Source organism: Spea bombifrons, chromosome 4 (assembly GCF_027358695.1).
Source record: "Spea bombifrons isolate aSpeBom1 chromosome 4, aSpeBom1.2.pri, whole genome shotgun sequence".
NCBI classification, from domain to species: Eukaryota; Metazoa; Chordata; class Amphibia; order Anura; family Pelobatidae; genus Spea; species Spea bombifrons.
In genome coordinates, this window is record NC_071090.1 from 113,632,513 (window position 1) to 113,648,664 (window position 16,152).

Below are 16,152 nucleotides of genomic sequence, written 5' to 3' on the forward strand. Positions count from 1 at the left end.
GATAAGCGGGACGGCTTCCCTGCAAACCTTTTAGATATGCCGAACGGTTCTTAGCTGCCAAAAAATGTCTCCCGTATCTATGTGTAAAGAAACAAGATCATTTATAACGTCACCCCCTTTTCTTTCTAGACCTTAGACCAATGGTGCACACACCAGAGTTTGAGGGATATTGAATGTTTAAAGAGAATCCACCGTTAATGCCTCCTGTATTCACGGAAACAAATAGCATACGTGCAGAAGAATCGAGACACCGCCGCCTCTAAACACCAGCCAGCAATCCGCGGATGTACGGTAACGCACAGACGTCCAGACATTTCCTGAGTAACGGATATAGTGGTATCTCTACAATGCATCATGCAAATAAGGGAGTCATTTCATTTGCAGAAACATAGGCAAAACAGCATGGCCCGTACGGGGATCGAACCCGCGACCTTGGCGTTATTAGCACCACGCTCTAACCAACTGAGCTAACCGGCCACGTCGGCAGGCTCGGCAAAACAGAGGACCGTGGAAAAAACTCCAGAGTAAATGAACGTTTGGCATCAGCTATCAACAGTCTCAAGCTGTAAAACAAGCATGCCCTGTATGAGGGTCGAACTCACAACCTTCAGATTATGAGACTGACGCGCTACCTACTGCGCTAACAAGGCAAACGCTGGCTGGTGCCGGTTGCTGAAGCATCGTAAAGGACAAATAAAGGACATCCATCGTAAAGGACAAATTTCCTTCAGCATGGGTAAAAGGCAACCCTGCTTGTCCAGGGACCTGTTTTACCAATGCTCTAAAAAGAAGCTTGCATTGGCCGGGAATCGAACCCGGGCCTCCCGCGTGGCAGGCGAGAATTCTACCACTGAACCACCAATGCATCTGCAACGGCCCACTTGAAAATCCATAGAGATTCGAGTGGTCGGAAAGAAGATTTTTCCCCCTGAACAGAAAGTTATGGAAGCGGTGGTTGGGGGATCAATCAGTTAGTTGCTTATACGTGTAGCTGTAAAAGAAGCGTGCCCTGTGCGAGGACCTGACTCTCGAACTTCAGATTATGAGACCGACATTGTGGAAATGGTTGTCAACCAGAAACTCAAGGTGTTCTAGATGTAATGTAAGTGCACGTGGACCAACTCTGTGGCTGATAGCCAGCTTCAGGTCTGGCCCAAGGCTCTTGCACAGCGAGCCTGGATAGCTCAGTCGGTAGAGCATCAGACTTTTAATCTGAGGGTCCAGGGTTCAAGTCCCTGTTCGGGCGCTGCTCGCTTTATTATGCTAAAACCACGAGTTCAGCGCCGTACAATCAACACTGGAAAGCTTTACTTGACTCAAAAGATAGTAGATAAGCGGGACGGCTTCCCTGCAAACCTTTTAGATATGCCGAACGGTTCTTAGCTGCCAAAAAATGTCTCCCGTATCTATGTGTAAAGAAACAAGATCATTTATAACGTCACCCCCTTTTCTTTCTAGACCTTAGACCAATGGTGCACACACCAGAGTTTGAGGGATATTGAATGTTTAAAGAGAATCCACCGTTAATGCCTCCTGTATTCACGGAAACAAATAGCATACGTGCAGAAGAATCGAGACACCGCCGCCTCTAAACACCAGCCAGCAATCCACGGATGTACGGTAACGCACAGACGTCCAGACATTTCCTGAGTAACGGATATAGTGGTATCTCTACAATGCATCATGCAAATAAGGGAGTCATTTCATTTGCAGAAACATAGGCAAAACAGCATGGCCCGTACGGGGATCGAACCCGCGACCTTGGCGTTATTAGCACCACGCTCTAACCAACTGAGCTAACCGGCCACGTCGGCAGGCTCGGCAAAACAGAGGACCGTGGAAAAAACTCCAGAGTAAATGAACGTTTGGCATCAGCTATCAACAGTCTCAAGCTGTAAAACAAGCATGCCCTGTATGAGGGTCGAACTCACAACCTTCAGATTATGAGACTGACGCGCTACCTACTGCGCTAACAAGGCAAACGCTGGCTGGTGCCGGTTGCTGAAGCATCGTAAAGGACAAATAAAGGACATCCATCGTAAAGGACAAATTTCCTTCAGCATGGTAAAAGGCAACGCTGCTTTTCCAGGGACCTGTTTTACCAATGCTCTAAAAAGAAGCTTGCATTGGCCGGGAATCGAACCCGGGCCTCCCGCGTGGCAGGCGAGAATTCTACCACTGAACCACCAATGCATCTGCAACGGTCGACTTGAAAATCCATAGAGATTCGAGTGGTCGGAAAGAAGATTTCTCCCCCTGACCAGAAAGTTATGGAAGCGGTGGTTGGGGGATCAATCAGTTAGTTGCTTATACGTGTAGCTGTAAAAGAAGCGTGCCCTGTGTGAGGACCTGACTCTCGACCTTCAGATTATGAGACCGACATTGTGGAAATGGTTGTCAACCAGAAACTCAAGGTGTCCTAGATGTAATGTAAGTGCACGTGGACCAACTCTGTGGCTGATAGCCAGCTTCAGGTCTGGCCCAAGGCTCTTGCACAGCGAGCCTGGATAGCTCAGTCGGTAGAGCATCAGACTTTTAATCTGAGGGTCCAGGGTTCAAGTCCCTGTTCGGGCGCTGCTTGCTTTATTATGCTAAAACCACGAGTTCAGCGCCGTACAATCAACACTGGAAAGCTTTACTTGACTCAAAAGATAGTAGATAAGCGGGACGGCTTCCCTGCAAACCTTTTAGATATGCCGAACGGTTCTTAGCTGCCAAAAAATGTCTCCCGTATCTATGTGTAAAGAAACAAGATCATTTATAACGTCACCCCCTTTTCTTTCTAGACCTTAGACCAATGGTGCACACACCAGAGTTTGAGGGATATTGAATGTTTAAAGAGAATCCACCGTTAATGCCTCCTGTATTCACGGAAACAAATAGCATACGTGCAGAAGAATCGAGACACCGCCGCCTCTAAACACCAGCCAGCAATCCGCGGATGTACGGTAACGCACAGACGTCCAGACATTTCCTGAGTAACGGATATAGTGGTATCTCTACAATGCATCATGCAAATAAGGGAGTCATTTCATTTGCAGAAACATAGGCAAAACAGCATGGCCCGTACGGGGATCGAACCCGCGACCTTGGCGTTATTAGCACCACGCTCTAACCAACTGAGCTAACCGGCCACGTCGGCAGGCTCGGCAAAACAGAGGACCGTGGAAAAAACTCCAGAGTAAATGAACGTTTGGCATCAGCTATCAACAGTCTCAAGCTGTAAAACAAGCATGCCCTGTATGAGGGTCGAACTCACAACCTTCAGATTATGAGACTGACGCGCTACCTACTGCGCTAACAAGGCAAACGCTGGCTGGTGCCGGTTGCTGAAGCATCGTAAAGGACAAATAAAGGACATCCATCGTAAAGGACAAATTTCCTTCAGCATGGTAAAAGGCAACGCTGCTTTTCCAGGGACCTGTTTTACCAATGCTCTAAAAAGAAGCTTGCATTGGCCGGGAATCGAACCCGGGCCTCCCGCGTGGCAGGCGAGAATTCTACCACTGAACCACCAATGCATCTGCAGCGGTCCACTTGAAAATCCATAGAGATTCGAGTGGTCGGAAAGAAGATTTTTCCCCCTGAACAGAAAGTTATGGAAGCGGTGGTTGGGGGATCAATCAGTTAGTTGCTTATACGTGTAGCTGTAAAAGAAGCGTGCCCTGTGCGAGGACCTGACTCTCGACCTTCAGATTATGAGACCGACATTGTGGAAATGGTTGTCAACCAGAAACTCAAGGTGTCCTAGATGTAATGTAAGTGCACGTGGACCAACTCTGTGGCTGATAGCCAGCTTCAGGTCTGGCCCAAGGCTCTTGCACAGCGAGCCTGGATAGCTCAGTCGGTAGAGCATCAGACTTTTAATCTGAGGGTCCAGGGTTCAAGTCCCTGTTCGGGCGCTGCTCGCTTTATTATGCTAAAACCACGAGTTCAGCGCCGTACAATCAACACTGGAAAGCTTTACTTGACTCAAAAGATAGTAGATAAGCGGGACGGCTTCCCTGCAAACCTTTTAGATATGCCGAACGGTTCTTAGCTGCCAAAAAATGTCTCCCGTATCTATGTGTAAAGAAACAAGATCATTTATAACGTCACCCCCTTTTCTTTCTAGACCTTAGACCAATAGTGCACACACCAGAGTTTGAGGGATATTGAATGTTTAAAGAGAATCCACCGTTAATGCCTCCTGTATTCACGGAAACAAATAGCATACGTGCAGAAGAATCGAGACAACGCCGCCTCTCAACACAAGCCAGCAATCCGCGGATGTACGGTAACGCACAGACGTCCAGACATTTCCTGAGTAACGGATATAGTGGTATCTCTACAATGCATCATGCAAATAAGGGAGTCATTTCATTTGCAGAAACATAGGCAAAACAGCATGGCCCGTACGGGGATCGAACCCGCGACCTTGGCGTTATTAGCACCACGCTCTAACCAACTGAGCTAACCGGCCACGTCGGCAGGCTCGGCAAAACAGAGGACCGTGGAAAAAACTCCAGAGTAAATGAACGTTTGGCATCAGCTATCAACAGTCTCAAGCTGTAAAACAAGCATGCCCTGTATGAGGGTCGAACTCACGACCTTCAGATTATGAGACTGACGCGCTACCTACTGCGCTAACAAGGCAAACGCTGGCTGGTGCCGGTTGCTGAAGCATCGTAAAGGACAAATAAAGGACATCCATCGTAAAGGACAAATTTCCTTCAGCATGGGTAAAAGGCAACCCTGCTTTTCCAGGGACCTGTTTTACCAATGCTCTAAAAAGAAGCTTGCATTGGCCGGGAATCGAACCCGGGCCTCCCGCGTGGCAGGCGAGAATTCTACCACTGAACCACCAATGCATCTGCAACGGCCCACTTGAAAATCCATAGAGATTCGAGTGGTCGGAAAGAAGATTTTTCCCCCTGAACAGAAAGTTATGGAAGCGGTGGTTGGGGGATTAATCAGTTAGTTGCTTATACGTGTAGCTGTAAAAGAAGCGTGCCCTGTGCGAGGACCTGACTCTCGAACTTCAGATTATGAGACCGACATTGTGGAAATGGTTGTCAACCAGAAACTCAAGGTGTTCTAGATGTAATGTAAGTGCACGTGGACCAACTCTGTGGCTGATAGCCAGCTTCAGGTCTGGCCCAAGGCTCTTGCACAGTGAGCCTGGATAGCTCAGTCGGTAGAGCATCAGACTTTTAATCTGAGGGTCCAGGGTTCAAGTCCCTGTTCGGGCGCTGCTCGCTTTATTATGCTAAAACCACGAGTTCAGCGCCGTACAATCAACACTGGAAAGCTTTACTTGACTCAAAAAATAGTAGATAAGCGGGACGGCTTCCCTGCAAACCTTTTAGATATGCCGAACGGTTCTTAGCTGCCAAAAAATGTCTCCCGTATCTATGTGTAAAGAAACAAGATCATTTATAACGTCACCCCCTTTTCTTTCTAGACCTTAGACCAATGGTGCACACACCAGAGTTTGAGGGATATTGAATGTTTAAAGAGAATCCACCGTTAATGCCTCCTGTATTCACGGAAACAAATAGCATACGTGCAGAAGAATCGAGACACCGCCGCCTCTAAACACCAGCCAGCAATCCGCGGATGTACGGTAACGCACAGACGTCCAGACATTTCCTGAGTAACGGATATAGTGGTATCTCTACAATGCATCATGCAAATAAGGGAGTCATTTCATTTGCAGAAACATAGGCAAAACAGCATGGCCCGTACGGGGATCGAACCCGCGACCTTGGCGTTATTAGCACCACGCTCTAACCAACTGAGCTAACCGGCCACGTCGGCAGGCTCGGCAAAACAGAGGACCGTGGAAAAAACTCCAGAGTAAATGAACGTTTGGCATCAGCTATCAACAGTCTCAAGCTGTAAAACAAGCATGCCCTGTATGAGGGTCGAACTCACGACCTTCAGATTATGAGACTGACGCGCTACCTACTGCGCTAACAAGGCAAACGCCGGCTGGCGCCGGTTGCTGAAGCATCGTAAAGGACAAATAAAGGACATCCATCGTAAAGGACAAATTTCCTTCAGCATGGGTAAAAGGCAACCCTGCTTTTCCAGGGACCTGTTTTACCAATGCTCTAAAAAGAAGCTTGCATTGGCCGGGAATCGAACCCGGGCCTCCCGCGTGGCAGGCGAGAATTCTACCACTGAACCACCAATGCATCTGCAACGGCCCACTTGAAAATCCATAGAGATTCGAGTGGTCGGAAAGAAGATTTTTCCCCCTGAACAGAAAGTTATGGAAGCGGTGGTTGGGGGATCAATCAGTTAGTTGCTTATACGTGTAGCTGTAAAAGAAGCGTGCCCTGTGCGAGGACCTGACTCTCGACCTTCAGATTATGAGACCGACATTGTGGAAATGGTTGTCAACCAGAAACTCAAGGTGTCCTAGATGTAATGTAAGTGCACGTGGACCAACTCTGTGGCTGATAGCCAGCTTCAGGTCTGGCCCAAGGCTCTTGCACAGCGAGCCTGGATAGCTCAGTCGGTAGAGCATCAGACTTTTAATCTGAGGGTCCAGGGTTCAAGTCCCTGTTCGGGCGCTGCTCGCTTTATTATGCTAAAACCACGAGTTCAGCGCCGTACAATCAACACTGGAAAGCTTTACTTGACTCAAAAGATAGTAGATAAGCGGGACGGCTTCCCTGCAAACCTTTTAGATATGCCGAACGGTTCTTAGCTGCCAAAAAATGTCTCCCGTATCTATGTGTAAAGAAACAAGATCATTTATAACGTCACCCCCTTTTCTTTCTAGACCTTAGACCAATGGTGCACACACCAGAGTTTGAGGGATATTGAATGTTTAAAGAGAATCCACCGTTAATGCCTCCTGTATTCACGGAAACAAATAGCATACGTGCAGAAGAATCGAGACACCGCCGCCTCTAAACACCAGCCAGCAATCCGCGGATGTACGGTAACGCACAGACGTCCAGACATTTCCTGAGTAACGGATATAGTGGTATCTCTACAATGCATCATGCAAATAAGGGAGTCATTTCATTTGCAGAAACATAGGCAAAACAGCATGGCCCGTACGGGGATCGAACCCGCGACCTTGGCGTTATTAGCACCACGCTCTAACCAACTGAGCTAACCGGCCACGTCGGCAGGCTCGGCAAAACAGAGGACCGTGGAAAAAACTCCAGAGTAAATGAACGTTTGGCATCAGCTATCAACAGTCTCAAGCTGTAAAACAAGCATGCCCTGTATGAGGGTCGAACTCACAACCTTCAGATTATGAGACTGACGCGCTACCTACTGCGCTAACAAGGCAAACGCTGGCTGGTGCCGGTTGCTGAAGCATCGTAAAGGACAAATAAAGGACATCCATCGTAAAGGACAAATTTCCTTCAGCATGGGTAAAAGGCAACCCTGCTTTTCCAGGGACCTGTTTTACCAATGCTCTAAAAAGAAGCTTGCATTGGCCGGGAATCGAACCCAGGCCTCCCGCGTGGCAGGCGAGAATTCTACCACTGAACCACCAATGCATCTGCAACGGCCCACTTGAAAATCCATAGAGATTCGAGTGGTCGGAAAGAAGATTTTTCCCCCTGAACAGAAAGTTATGGAAGCGGTGGTTGGGGGATCAATCAGTTAGTTGCTTATACGTGTAGCTGTAAAAGAAGCGTGCCCTGTGCGAGGACCTGACTCTCGAACTTCAGATTATGAGACCGACATTGTGGAAATGGTTGTCAACCAGAAACTCAAGGTGTTCTAGATGTAATGTAAGTGCACGTGGACCAACTCTGTGGCTGATAGCCAGCTTCAGGTCTGGCCCAAGGCTCTTGCACAGCGAGCCTGGATAGCTCAGTCGGTAGAGCATCAGACTTTTAATCTGAGGGTCCAGGGTTCAAGTCCCTGTTCGGGCGCTGCTCGCTTTATTATGCTAAAACCACGAGTTCAGCGCCGTACAATCAACACTGGAAAGCTTTACTTGACTCAAAAGATAGTAGATAAGCGGGACGGCTTCCCTGCAAACCTTTTAGATATGCCGAACGGTTCTTAGCTGCCAAAAAATGTCTCCCGTATCTATGTGTAAAGAAACAAGATCATTTATAACGTCACCCCCTTTTCTTTCTAGACCTTAGACCAATGGTGCACACACCAGAGTTTGAGGGATATTGAATGTTTAAAGAGAATCCACCGTTAATGCCTCCTGTATTCACGGAAACAAATAGCATACGTGCAGAAGAATCGAGACACCGCCGCCTCTAAACACCAGCCAGCAATCCGCGGATGTACGGTAACGCACAGATGTCCAGACATTTCCTGAGTAACGGATATAGTGGTATCTCTACAATGCATCATGCAAATAAGGGAGTCATTTCATTTGCAGAAACATAGGCAAAACAGCATGGCCCGTACGGGGATCGAACCCGCGACCTTGGCGTTATTAGCACCACGCTCTAACCAACTGAGCTAACCGGCCACGTCGGCAGGCTCAGCAAAACAGAGGACCGTGGAAAAAACTCCAGAGTAAATGAACGTTTGGCATCAGCTATCAACAGTCTCAAGCTGTAAAACAAGCATGCCCTGTATGAGGGTCGAACTCACAACCTTCAGATTATGAGACTGACGCGCTACCTACTGCGCTAACAAGGCAAACGCTGGCTGGTGCCGGTTGCTGAAGCATCGTAAAGGACAAATAAAGGACATCCATCGTAAAGGACAAATTTCCTTCAGCATGGGTAAAAGGCAACCCTGCTTTTCCAGGGACCTGTTTTACCAATGCTCTAAAAAGAAGCTTGCATTGGCCGGGAATCGAACCCGGGCCTCCCGCGTGGCAGGCGAGAATTCTACCACTGAACCACCAATGCATCTGCAACGGCCCACTTGAAAATCCATAGAGATTCGAGTGGTCGGAAAGAAGATTTTTCCCCCTGAACAGAAAGTTATGGAAGCGGTGGTTGGGGGATCAATCAGTTAGTTGCTTATACGTGTAGCTGTAAAAGAAGCGTGCCCTGTGCGAGGACCTGACTCTCGACCTTCAGATTATGAGACCGACATTGTGGAAATGGTTGTCAACCAGAAACTCAAGGTGTCCTAGATGTAATGTAAGTGCACGTGGACCAACTCTGTGGCTGATAGCCAGCTTCAGGTCTGGCCCAAGGCTCTTGCACAGCGAGCCTGGATAGCTCAGTCGGTAGAGCATCAGACTTTTAATCTGAGGGTCCAGGGTTCAAGTCCCTGTTCGGGCGCTGCTCGCTTTATTATGCTAAAACCACGAGTTCAGCGCCGTACAATCAACACTGGAAAGCTTTACTTGACTCAAAAGATAGTAGATAAGCGGGACGGCTTCCCTGCAAACCTTTTAGATATGCCGAACGGTTCTTAGCTGCCAAAAAATGTCTCCCGTATCTATGTGTAAAGAAACAAGATCATTTATAACGTCACCCCCTTTTCTTTCTAGACCTTAGACCAATGGTGCACACACCAGAGTTTGAGGGATATTGAATGTTTAAAGAGAATCCACCGTTAATGCCTCCTGTATTCACGGAAACAAATAGCATACGTGCAGAAGAATCGAGACACCGCCGCCTCTAAACACCAGCCAGCAATCCGCGGATGTACGGTAACGCACAGACGTCCAGACATTTCCTGAGTAACGGATATAGTGGTATCTCTACAATGCATCATGCAAATAAGGGAGTCATTTCATTTGCAGAAACATAGGCAAAACAGCATGGCCCGTACGGGGATCGAACCCGCGACCTTGGCGTTATTAGCACCACGCTCTAACCAACTGAGCTAACCGGCCACGTCGGCAGGCTCGGCAAAACAGAGGACCGTGGAAAAAACTCCAGAGTAAATGAACGTTTGGCATCAGCTATCAACAGTCTCAAGCTGTAAAACAAGCATGCCCTGTATGAGGGTCGAACTCACAACCTTCAGATTATGAGACTGACGCGCTACCTACTGCGCTAACAAGGCAAACGCTGGCTGGTGCCGGTTGCTGAAGCATCGTAAAGGACAAATAAAGGACATCCATCGTAAAGGACAAATTTCCTTCAGCATGGGTAAAAGGCAACCCTGCTTTTCCAGGGACCTGTTTTACCAATGCTCTAAAAAGAAGCTTGCATTGGCCGGGAATCGAACCCGGGCCTCCCGCGTGGCAGGCGAGAATTCTACCACTGAACCACCAATGCATCTGCAACGGCCCACTTGAAAATCCATAGAGATTCGAGTGGTCGGAAAGAAGATTTTTCCCCCTGAACAGAAAGTTATGGAAGCGGTGGTTGGGGGATCAATCAGTTAGTTGCTTATACGTGTAGCTGTAAAAGAAGCGTGCCCTGTGCGAGGACCTGACTCTCGAACTTCAGATTATGAGACCGACATTGTGGAAATGGTTGTCAACCAGAAACTCAAGGTGTTCTAGATGTAATGTAAGTGCACGTGGACCAACTCTGTGGCTGATAGCCAGCTTCAGGTCTGGCCCAAGGCTCTTGCACAGCGAGCCTGGATAGCTCAGTCGGTAGAGCATCAGACTTTTAATCTGAGGGTCCAGGGTTCAAGTCCCTGTTCGGGCGCTGCTCGCTTTATTATGCTAAAACCACGAGTTCAGCGCCGTACAATCAACACTGGAAAGCTTTACTTGACTCAAAAGATAGTAGATAAGCGGGACGGCTTCCCTGCAAACCTTTTAGATATGCCGAACGGTTCTTAGCTGCCAAAAAATGTCTCCCGTATCTATGTGTAAAGAAACAAGATCATTTATAACGTCACCCCCTTTTCTTTCTAGACCTTAGACCAATGGTGCACACACCAGAGTTTGAGGGATATTGAATGTTTAAAGAGAATCCACCGTTAATGCCTCCTGTATTCACGGAAACAAATAGCATACGTGCAGAAGAATCGAGACACCGCCGCCTCTAAACACCAGCCAGCAATCCGCGGATGTACGGTAACGCACAGATGTCCAGACATTTCCTGAGTAACGGATATAGTGGTATCTCTACAATGCATCATGCAAATAAGGGAGTCATTTCATTTGCAGAAACATAGGCAAAACAGCATGGCCCGTACGGGGATCGAACCCGCGACCTTGGCGTTATTAGCACCACGCTCTAACCAACTGAGCTAACCGGCCACGTCGGCAGGCTCAGCAAAACAGAGGACCGTGGAAAAAACTCCAGAGTAAATGAACGTTTGGCATCAGCTATCAACAGTCTCAAGCTGTAAAACAAGCATGCCCTGTATGAGGGTCGAACTCACAACCTTCAGATTATGAGACTGACGCGCTACCTACTGCGCTAACAAGGCAAACGCTGGCTGGTGCCGGTTGCTGAAGCATCGTAAAGGACAAATAAAGGACATCCATCGTAAAGGACAAATTTCCTTCAGCATGGGTAAAAGGCAACCCTGCTTTTCCAGGGACCTGTTTTACCAATGCTCTAAAAAGAAGCTTGCATTGGCCGGGAATCGAACCCGGGCCTCCCGCGTGGCAGGCGAGAATTCTACCACTGAACCACCAATGCATCTGCAACGGCCCACTTGAAAATCCATAGAGATTCGAGTGGTCGGAAAGAAGATTTTTCCCCCTGAACAGAAAGTTATGGAAGCGGTGGTTGGGGGATCAATCAGTTAGTTGCTTATACGTGTAGCTGTAAAAGAAGCGTGCCCTGTGCGAGGACCTGACTCTCGACCTTCAGATTATGAGACCGACATTGTGGAAATGGTTGTCAACCAGAAACTCAAGGTGTCCTAGATGTAATGTAAGTGCACGTGGACCAACTCTGTGGCTGATAGCCAGCTTCAGGTCTGGCCCAAGGCTCTTGCACAGCGAGCCTGGATAGCTCAGTCGGTAGAGCATCAGACTTTTAATCTGAGGGTCCAGGGTTCAAGTCCCTGTTCGGGCGCTGCTCGCTTTATTATGCTAAAACCACGAGTTCAGCGCCGTACAATCAACACTGGAAAGCTTTACTTGACTCAAAAGATAGTAGATAAGCGGGACGGCTTCCCTGCAAACCTTTTAGATATGCCGAACGGTTCTTAGCTGCCAAAAAATGTCTCCCGTATCTATGTGTAAAGAAACAAGATCATTTATAACGTCACCCCCTTTTCTTTCTAGACCTTAGACCAATGGTGCACACACCAGAGTTTGAGGGATATTGAATGTTTAAAGAGAATCCACCGTTAATGCCTCCTGTATTCACGGAAACAAATAGCATACGTGCAGAAGAATCGAGACACCGCCGCCTCTAAACACCAGCCAGCAATCCGCGGATGTACGGTAACGCACAGACGTCCAGACATTTCCTGAGTAACGGATATAGTGGTATCTCTACAATGCATCATGCAAATAAGGGAGTCATTTCATTTGCAGAAACATAGGCAAAACAGCATGGCCCGTACGGGGATCGAACCCGCGACCTTGGCGTTATTAGCACCACGCTCTAACCAACTGAGCTAACCGGCCACGTCGGCAGGCTCGGCAAAACAGAGGACCGTGGAAAAAACTCCAGAGTAAATGAACGTTTGGCATCAGCTATCAACAGTCTCAAGCTGTAAAACAAGCATGCCCTGTATGAGGGTCGAACTCACAACCTTCAGATTATGAGACTGACGCGCTACCTACTGCGCTAACAAGGCAAACGCTGGCTGGTGCCGGTTGCTGAAGCATCGTAAAGGACAAATAAAGGACATCCATCGTAAAGGACAAATTTCCTTCAGCATGGGTAAAAGGCAACCCTGCTTTTCCAGGGACCTGTTTTACCAATGCTCTAAAAAGAAGCTTGCATTGGCCGGGAATCGAACCCGGGCCTCCCGCGTGGCAGGCGAGAATTCTACCACTGAACCACCAATGCATCTGCAACGGCCCACTTGAAAATCCATAGAGATTCGAGTGGTCGGAAAGAAGATTTTTCCCCCTGAACAGAAAGTTATGGAAGCGGTGGTTGGGGGATCAATCAGTTAGTTGCTTATACGTGTAGCTGTAAAAGAAGCGTGCCCTGTGCGAGGACCTGACTCTCGACCTTCAGATTATGAGACCGACATTGTGGAAATGGTTGTCAACCAGAAACTCAAGGTGTCCTAGATGTAATGTAAGTGCACGTGGACCAACTCTGTGGCTGATAGCCAGCTTCAGGTCTGGCCCAAGGCTCTTGCACAGCGAGCCTGGATAGCTCAGTCGGTAGAGCATCAGACTTTTAATCTGAGGGTCCAGGGTTCAAGTCCCTGTTCGGGCGCTGCTCGCTTTATTATGCTAAAACCACGAGTTCAGCGCCGTACAATCAACACTGGAAAGCTTTACTTGACTCAAAAGATAGTAGATAAGCGGGACGGCTTCCCTGCAAACCTTTTAGATATGCCGAACGGTTCTTAGCTGCCAAAAAATGTCTCCCGTATCTATGTGTAAAGAAACAAGATCATTTATAACGTCACCCCCTTTTCTTTCTAGACCTTAGACCAATGGTGCACACACCAGAGTTTGAGGGATATTGAATGTTTAAAGAGAATCCACCGTTAATGCCTCCTGTATTCACGGAAACAAATAGCATACGTGCAGAAGAATCGAGACACCGCCGCCTCTAAACACCAGCCAGCAATCCGCGGATGTACGGTAACGCACAGACGTCCAGACATTTCCTGAGTAACGGATATAGTGGTATCTCTACAATGCATCATGCAAATAAGGGAGTCATTTCATTTGCAGAAACATAGGCAAAACAGCATGGCCCGTACGGGGATCGAACCCGCGACCTTGGCGTTATTAGCACCACGCTCTAACCAACTGAGCTAACCGGCCACGTCGGCAGGCTCGGACGCAGGCTCGGATTGAGGACCGTGGAAAAAACTCCAGAGTAAATGAACGTTTGGCATCAGCTATCAACAGTCTCAAGCTGTAAAACAAGCATGCCCTGTACGAGGGTCGAACTCACAACCTTCAGATTATGAGACTGACGCGCTACCTACTGCGCTAACAAGGCAAACGCTGGCTAGCGCCGGTTGCTGAAGCTCTTCATACGTGACGCGTTGCAACATAGTAAATGACACATTTCCTTCAGCGTGGGCAAAAGGCAACCCTGCTTGTCCAGGGACCTGTTTTACCAATGCTCTAAAAGGAAGCTTGCATTGGCCGGGAATCGAACCCGGGTCTCCCGCGTGGCAGGCGAGAATTCTACCGCTGAACCACCAATGCATCTGCAACAGTCGACTTGAAAATCCATAGAGATTCGAGTGGTCGGAAAGAAGATTTCTCCCCCTGACCAGAAAGTTATGGAAGCGGTGGTTGGGGGATCAATCAGTTAGTTGCTTATACGTGTAGCTGTAAAAGAAGCGTGCCCTGTGCGAGGACCTGACTCTCGAACTTCAGATTATGAGACCGACATTGTGGAAATGGTTGTCAACCAGAAACTCAAGGTGTCCTAGATGTAATGTAAGTGCACGTGGACCAACTCTGTGGCTGATAGCCAGCTTCAGGTCTGGCCCAAGGCTCTTGCACAGCGAGCCTGGATAGCTCAGTCGGTAGAGCATCAGACTTTTAATCTGAGGGTCCAGGGTTCAAGTCCCTGTTCGGGCGCTGCTCGCTTTATTATGCTAAAACCACGAGTTCAGCGCCGTACAATCAACACTGGAAAGCTTTACTTGACTCAAAAGATAGTAGATAAGCGGGACGGCTTCCCTGCAAACCTTTTAGATATGCCGAACGGTTCTTAGCTGCCAAAAAATGTCTCCCGTATCTATGTGTAAAGAAACAAGATCATTTATAACGTCACCCCCTTTTCTTTCTAGACCTTAGACCAATGGTGCACACACCAGAGTTTGAGGGATATTGAATGTTTAAAGAGAATCCACCGTTAATGCCTCCTGTATTCACGGAAACAAATAGCATACGTGCAGAAGAATCGAGACACCGCCGCCTCTAAACACCAGCCAGCAATCCGCGGATGTACGGTAACGCACAGACGTCCAGACATTTCCTGAGTAACGGATATAGTGGTATCTCTACAATGCATCATGCAAATAAGGGAGTCATTTCATTTGCAGAAACATAGGCAAAACAGCATGGCCCGTACAGGGATCGAACCCGCGACCTTGGCGTTATTAGCACCACGCTCTAACCAACTGAGCTAACCGGCCACGTCGGCAGGCTCGGCAAAACAGAGGACCGTGGAAAAAACTCCAGAGTAAATGAACGTTTGGCATCAGCTATCAACAGTCTCAAGCTGTAAAACAAGCATGCCCTGTATGAGGGTCGAACTCACAACCTTCAGATTATGAGACTGACGCGCTACCTACTGCGCTAACAAGGCAAACGCTGGCTGGTGCCGGTTGCTGAAGCATCGTAAAGGACAAATAAAGGACATCCATCGTAAAGGACAAATTTCCTTCAGCATGGTAAAAGGCAACGCTGCTTTTCCAGGGACCTGTTTTACCAATGCTCTAAAAAGAAGCTTGCATTGGCCGGGAATCGAACCCGGGCCTCCCGCGTGGCAGGCGAGAATTCTACCACTGAACCACCAATGCATCTGCAACGGCCCACTTGAAAATCCATAGAGATTCGAGTGGTCGGAAAGAAGATTTTTCCCCCTGAACAGAAAGTTATGGAAGCGGTGGTTGGGGGATCAATCAGTTAGTTGCTTATACGTGTAGCTGTAAAAGAAGCGTGCCCTGTGCGAGGACCTGACTCTCGACCTTCAGATTATGAGACCGACATTGTGGAAATGGTTGTCAACCAGAAACTCAAGGTGTCCTAGATGTAATGTAAGTGCACGTGGACCAACTCTGTGGCTGATAGCCAGCTTCAGGTCTGGCCCAAGGCTCTTGCACAGCGAGCCTGGATAGCTCAGTCGGTAGAGCATCAGACTTTTAATCTGAGGGTCCAGGGTTCAAGTCCCTGTTCGGGCGCTGCTCGCTTTATTATGCTAAAACCACGAGTTCAGCGCCGTACAATCAACACTGGAAAGCTTTACTTGACTCAAAAGATAGTAGATAAGCGGGACGGCTTCCCTGCAAACCTTTTAGATATGCCGAACGGTTCTTAGCTGCCAAAAAATGTCTCCCGTATCTATGTGTAAAGAAACAAGATCATTTATAACGTCACCCCCTTTTCTTTCTAGACCTTAGACCAATGGTGCACACACCAGAGTTTGAGGGATATTGAATGTTTAAAGAGAATCCACCGTTAATGCC

At 48.1% G+C, this 16,152-nt stretch overlaps 33 non-coding genes across 33 annotated transcripts; 12 read left to right on the top strand and 21 right to left on the bottom strand.

Moving 5' to 3' along the window:
• Nucleotides 1-403: 403 nt before the first annotated feature.
• TRNAI-AAU (transfer RNA isoleucine (anticodon AAU)) lies at nucleotides 404-477 on the bottom strand. Its single transcript has one exon. It is a non-coding gene; the product is annotated as a tRNA-Ile (tRNA).
• Nucleotides 478-794: 317 nt separating this feature from the next.
• On the bottom strand, nucleotides 795-865 carry TRNAG-GCC (transfer RNA glycine (anticodon GCC)). Its single transcript has one exon. It is a non-coding gene; the product is annotated as a tRNA-Gly (tRNA).
• A 308-nt stretch (nucleotides 866-1,173) lies between these two features.
• TRNAK-UUU (transfer RNA lysine (anticodon UUU)) lies at nucleotides 1,174-1,246 on the top strand. Its single transcript has one exon. It is a non-coding gene; the product is annotated as a tRNA-Lys (tRNA).
• Nucleotides 1,247-1,732: 486 nt separating this feature from the next.
• On the bottom strand, nucleotides 1,733-1,806 carry TRNAI-AAU (transfer RNA isoleucine (anticodon AAU)). The gene has a single exon. It is a non-coding gene; the product is annotated as a tRNA-Ile (tRNA).
• A 316-nt stretch (nucleotides 1,807-2,122) lies between these two features.
• On the bottom strand, nucleotides 2,123-2,193 carry TRNAG-GCC (transfer RNA glycine (anticodon GCC)). Its single transcript has one exon. It is a non-coding gene; the product is annotated as a tRNA-Gly (tRNA).
• Nucleotides 2,194-2,501: 308 nt separating this feature from the next.
• Nucleotides 2,502-2,574, top strand: TRNAK-UUU (transfer RNA lysine (anticodon UUU)). The gene has a single exon. It is a non-coding gene; the product is annotated as a tRNA-Lys (tRNA).
• A 486-nt stretch (nucleotides 2,575-3,060) lies between these two features.
• On the bottom strand, nucleotides 3,061-3,134 carry TRNAI-AAU (transfer RNA isoleucine (anticodon AAU)). Its single transcript has one exon. It is a non-coding gene; the product is annotated as a tRNA-Ile (tRNA).
• Nucleotides 3,135-3,450: 316 nt separating this feature from the next.
• On the bottom strand, nucleotides 3,451-3,521 carry TRNAG-GCC (transfer RNA glycine (anticodon GCC)). The gene has a single exon. It is a non-coding gene; the product is annotated as a tRNA-Gly (tRNA).
• Nucleotides 3,522-3,829: 308 nt separating this feature from the next.
• Nucleotides 3,830-3,902, top strand: TRNAK-UUU (transfer RNA lysine (anticodon UUU)). Its single transcript has one exon. It is a non-coding gene; the product is annotated as a tRNA-Lys (tRNA).
• Nucleotides 3,903-4,388: 486 nt separating this feature from the next.
• Nucleotides 4,389-4,462, bottom strand: TRNAI-AAU (transfer RNA isoleucine (anticodon AAU)). Its single transcript has one exon. It is a non-coding gene; the product is annotated as a tRNA-Ile (tRNA).
• A 317-nt stretch (nucleotides 4,463-4,779) lies between these two features.
• Nucleotides 4,780-4,850, bottom strand: TRNAG-GCC (transfer RNA glycine (anticodon GCC)). Its single transcript has one exon. It is a non-coding gene; the product is annotated as a tRNA-Gly (tRNA).
• Nucleotides 4,851-5,158: 308 nt separating this feature from the next.
• On the top strand, nucleotides 5,159-5,231 carry TRNAK-UUU (transfer RNA lysine (anticodon UUU)). Its single transcript has one exon. It is a non-coding gene; the product is annotated as a tRNA-Lys (tRNA).
• A 486-nt stretch (nucleotides 5,232-5,717) lies between these two features.
• Nucleotides 5,718-5,791, bottom strand: TRNAI-AAU (transfer RNA isoleucine (anticodon AAU)). Its single transcript has one exon. It is a non-coding gene; the product is annotated as a tRNA-Ile (tRNA).
• A 317-nt stretch (nucleotides 5,792-6,108) lies between these two features.
• Nucleotides 6,109-6,179, bottom strand: TRNAG-GCC (transfer RNA glycine (anticodon GCC)). The gene has a single exon. It is a non-coding gene; the product is annotated as a tRNA-Gly (tRNA).
• A 308-nt stretch (nucleotides 6,180-6,487) lies between these two features.
• Nucleotides 6,488-6,560, top strand: TRNAK-UUU (transfer RNA lysine (anticodon UUU)). The gene has a single exon. It is a non-coding gene; the product is annotated as a tRNA-Lys (tRNA).
• A 486-nt stretch (nucleotides 6,561-7,046) lies between these two features.
• On the bottom strand, nucleotides 7,047-7,120 carry TRNAI-AAU (transfer RNA isoleucine (anticodon AAU)). The gene has a single exon. It is a non-coding gene; the product is annotated as a tRNA-Ile (tRNA).
• A 696-nt stretch (nucleotides 7,121-7,816) lies between these two features.
• Nucleotides 7,817-7,889, top strand: TRNAK-UUU (transfer RNA lysine (anticodon UUU)). Its single transcript has one exon. It is a non-coding gene; the product is annotated as a tRNA-Lys (tRNA).
• A 486-nt stretch (nucleotides 7,890-8,375) lies between these two features.
• Nucleotides 8,376-8,449, bottom strand: TRNAI-AAU (transfer RNA isoleucine (anticodon AAU)). Its single transcript has one exon. It is a non-coding gene; the product is annotated as a tRNA-Ile (tRNA).
• Nucleotides 8,450-8,766: 317 nt separating this feature from the next.
• TRNAG-GCC (transfer RNA glycine (anticodon GCC)) lies at nucleotides 8,767-8,837 on the bottom strand. Its single transcript has one exon. It is a non-coding gene; the product is annotated as a tRNA-Gly (tRNA).
• Nucleotides 8,838-9,145: 308 nt separating this feature from the next.
• TRNAK-UUU (transfer RNA lysine (anticodon UUU)) lies at nucleotides 9,146-9,218 on the top strand. Its single transcript has one exon. It is a non-coding gene; the product is annotated as a tRNA-Lys (tRNA).
• A 486-nt stretch (nucleotides 9,219-9,704) lies between these two features.
• On the bottom strand, nucleotides 9,705-9,778 carry TRNAI-AAU (transfer RNA isoleucine (anticodon AAU)). The gene has a single exon. It is a non-coding gene; the product is annotated as a tRNA-Ile (tRNA).
• A 317-nt stretch (nucleotides 9,779-10,095) lies between these two features.
• Nucleotides 10,096-10,166, bottom strand: TRNAG-GCC (transfer RNA glycine (anticodon GCC)). Its single transcript has one exon. It is a non-coding gene; the product is annotated as a tRNA-Gly (tRNA).
• Nucleotides 10,167-10,474: 308 nt separating this feature from the next.
• Nucleotides 10,475-10,547, top strand: TRNAK-UUU (transfer RNA lysine (anticodon UUU)). Its single transcript has one exon. It is a non-coding gene; the product is annotated as a tRNA-Lys (tRNA).
• A 486-nt stretch (nucleotides 10,548-11,033) lies between these two features.
• TRNAI-AAU (transfer RNA isoleucine (anticodon AAU)) lies at nucleotides 11,034-11,107 on the bottom strand. The gene has a single exon. It is a non-coding gene; the product is annotated as a tRNA-Ile (tRNA).
• Nucleotides 11,108-11,424: 317 nt separating this feature from the next.
• On the bottom strand, nucleotides 11,425-11,495 carry TRNAG-GCC (transfer RNA glycine (anticodon GCC)). Its single transcript has one exon. It is a non-coding gene; the product is annotated as a tRNA-Gly (tRNA).
• Nucleotides 11,496-11,803: 308 nt separating this feature from the next.
• Nucleotides 11,804-11,876, top strand: TRNAK-UUU (transfer RNA lysine (anticodon UUU)). The gene has a single exon. It is a non-coding gene; the product is annotated as a tRNA-Lys (tRNA).
• Nucleotides 11,877-12,362: 486 nt separating this feature from the next.
• Nucleotides 12,363-12,436, bottom strand: TRNAI-AAU (transfer RNA isoleucine (anticodon AAU)). Its single transcript has one exon. It is a non-coding gene; the product is annotated as a tRNA-Ile (tRNA).
• A 317-nt stretch (nucleotides 12,437-12,753) lies between these two features.
• Nucleotides 12,754-12,824, bottom strand: TRNAG-GCC (transfer RNA glycine (anticodon GCC)). The gene has a single exon. It is a non-coding gene; the product is annotated as a tRNA-Gly (tRNA).
• A 308-nt stretch (nucleotides 12,825-13,132) lies between these two features.
• TRNAK-UUU (transfer RNA lysine (anticodon UUU)) lies at nucleotides 13,133-13,205 on the top strand. The gene has a single exon. It is a non-coding gene; the product is annotated as a tRNA-Lys (tRNA).
• A 486-nt stretch (nucleotides 13,206-13,691) lies between these two features.
• On the bottom strand, nucleotides 13,692-13,765 carry TRNAI-AAU (transfer RNA isoleucine (anticodon AAU)). The gene has a single exon. It is a non-coding gene; the product is annotated as a tRNA-Ile (tRNA).
• A 701-nt stretch (nucleotides 13,766-14,466) lies between these two features.
• On the top strand, nucleotides 14,467-14,539 carry TRNAK-UUU (transfer RNA lysine (anticodon UUU)). The gene has a single exon. It is a non-coding gene; the product is annotated as a tRNA-Lys (tRNA).
• Nucleotides 14,540-15,415: 876 nt separating this feature from the next.
• TRNAG-GCC (transfer RNA glycine (anticodon GCC)) lies at nucleotides 15,416-15,486 on the bottom strand. Its single transcript has one exon. It is a non-coding gene; the product is annotated as a tRNA-Gly (tRNA).
• Nucleotides 15,487-15,794: 308 nt separating this feature from the next.
• On the top strand, nucleotides 15,795-15,867 carry TRNAK-UUU (transfer RNA lysine (anticodon UUU)). The gene has a single exon. It is a non-coding gene; the product is annotated as a tRNA-Lys (tRNA).
• The last annotated feature ends 285 nt before the right edge of the window (nucleotides 15,868-16,152 follow it).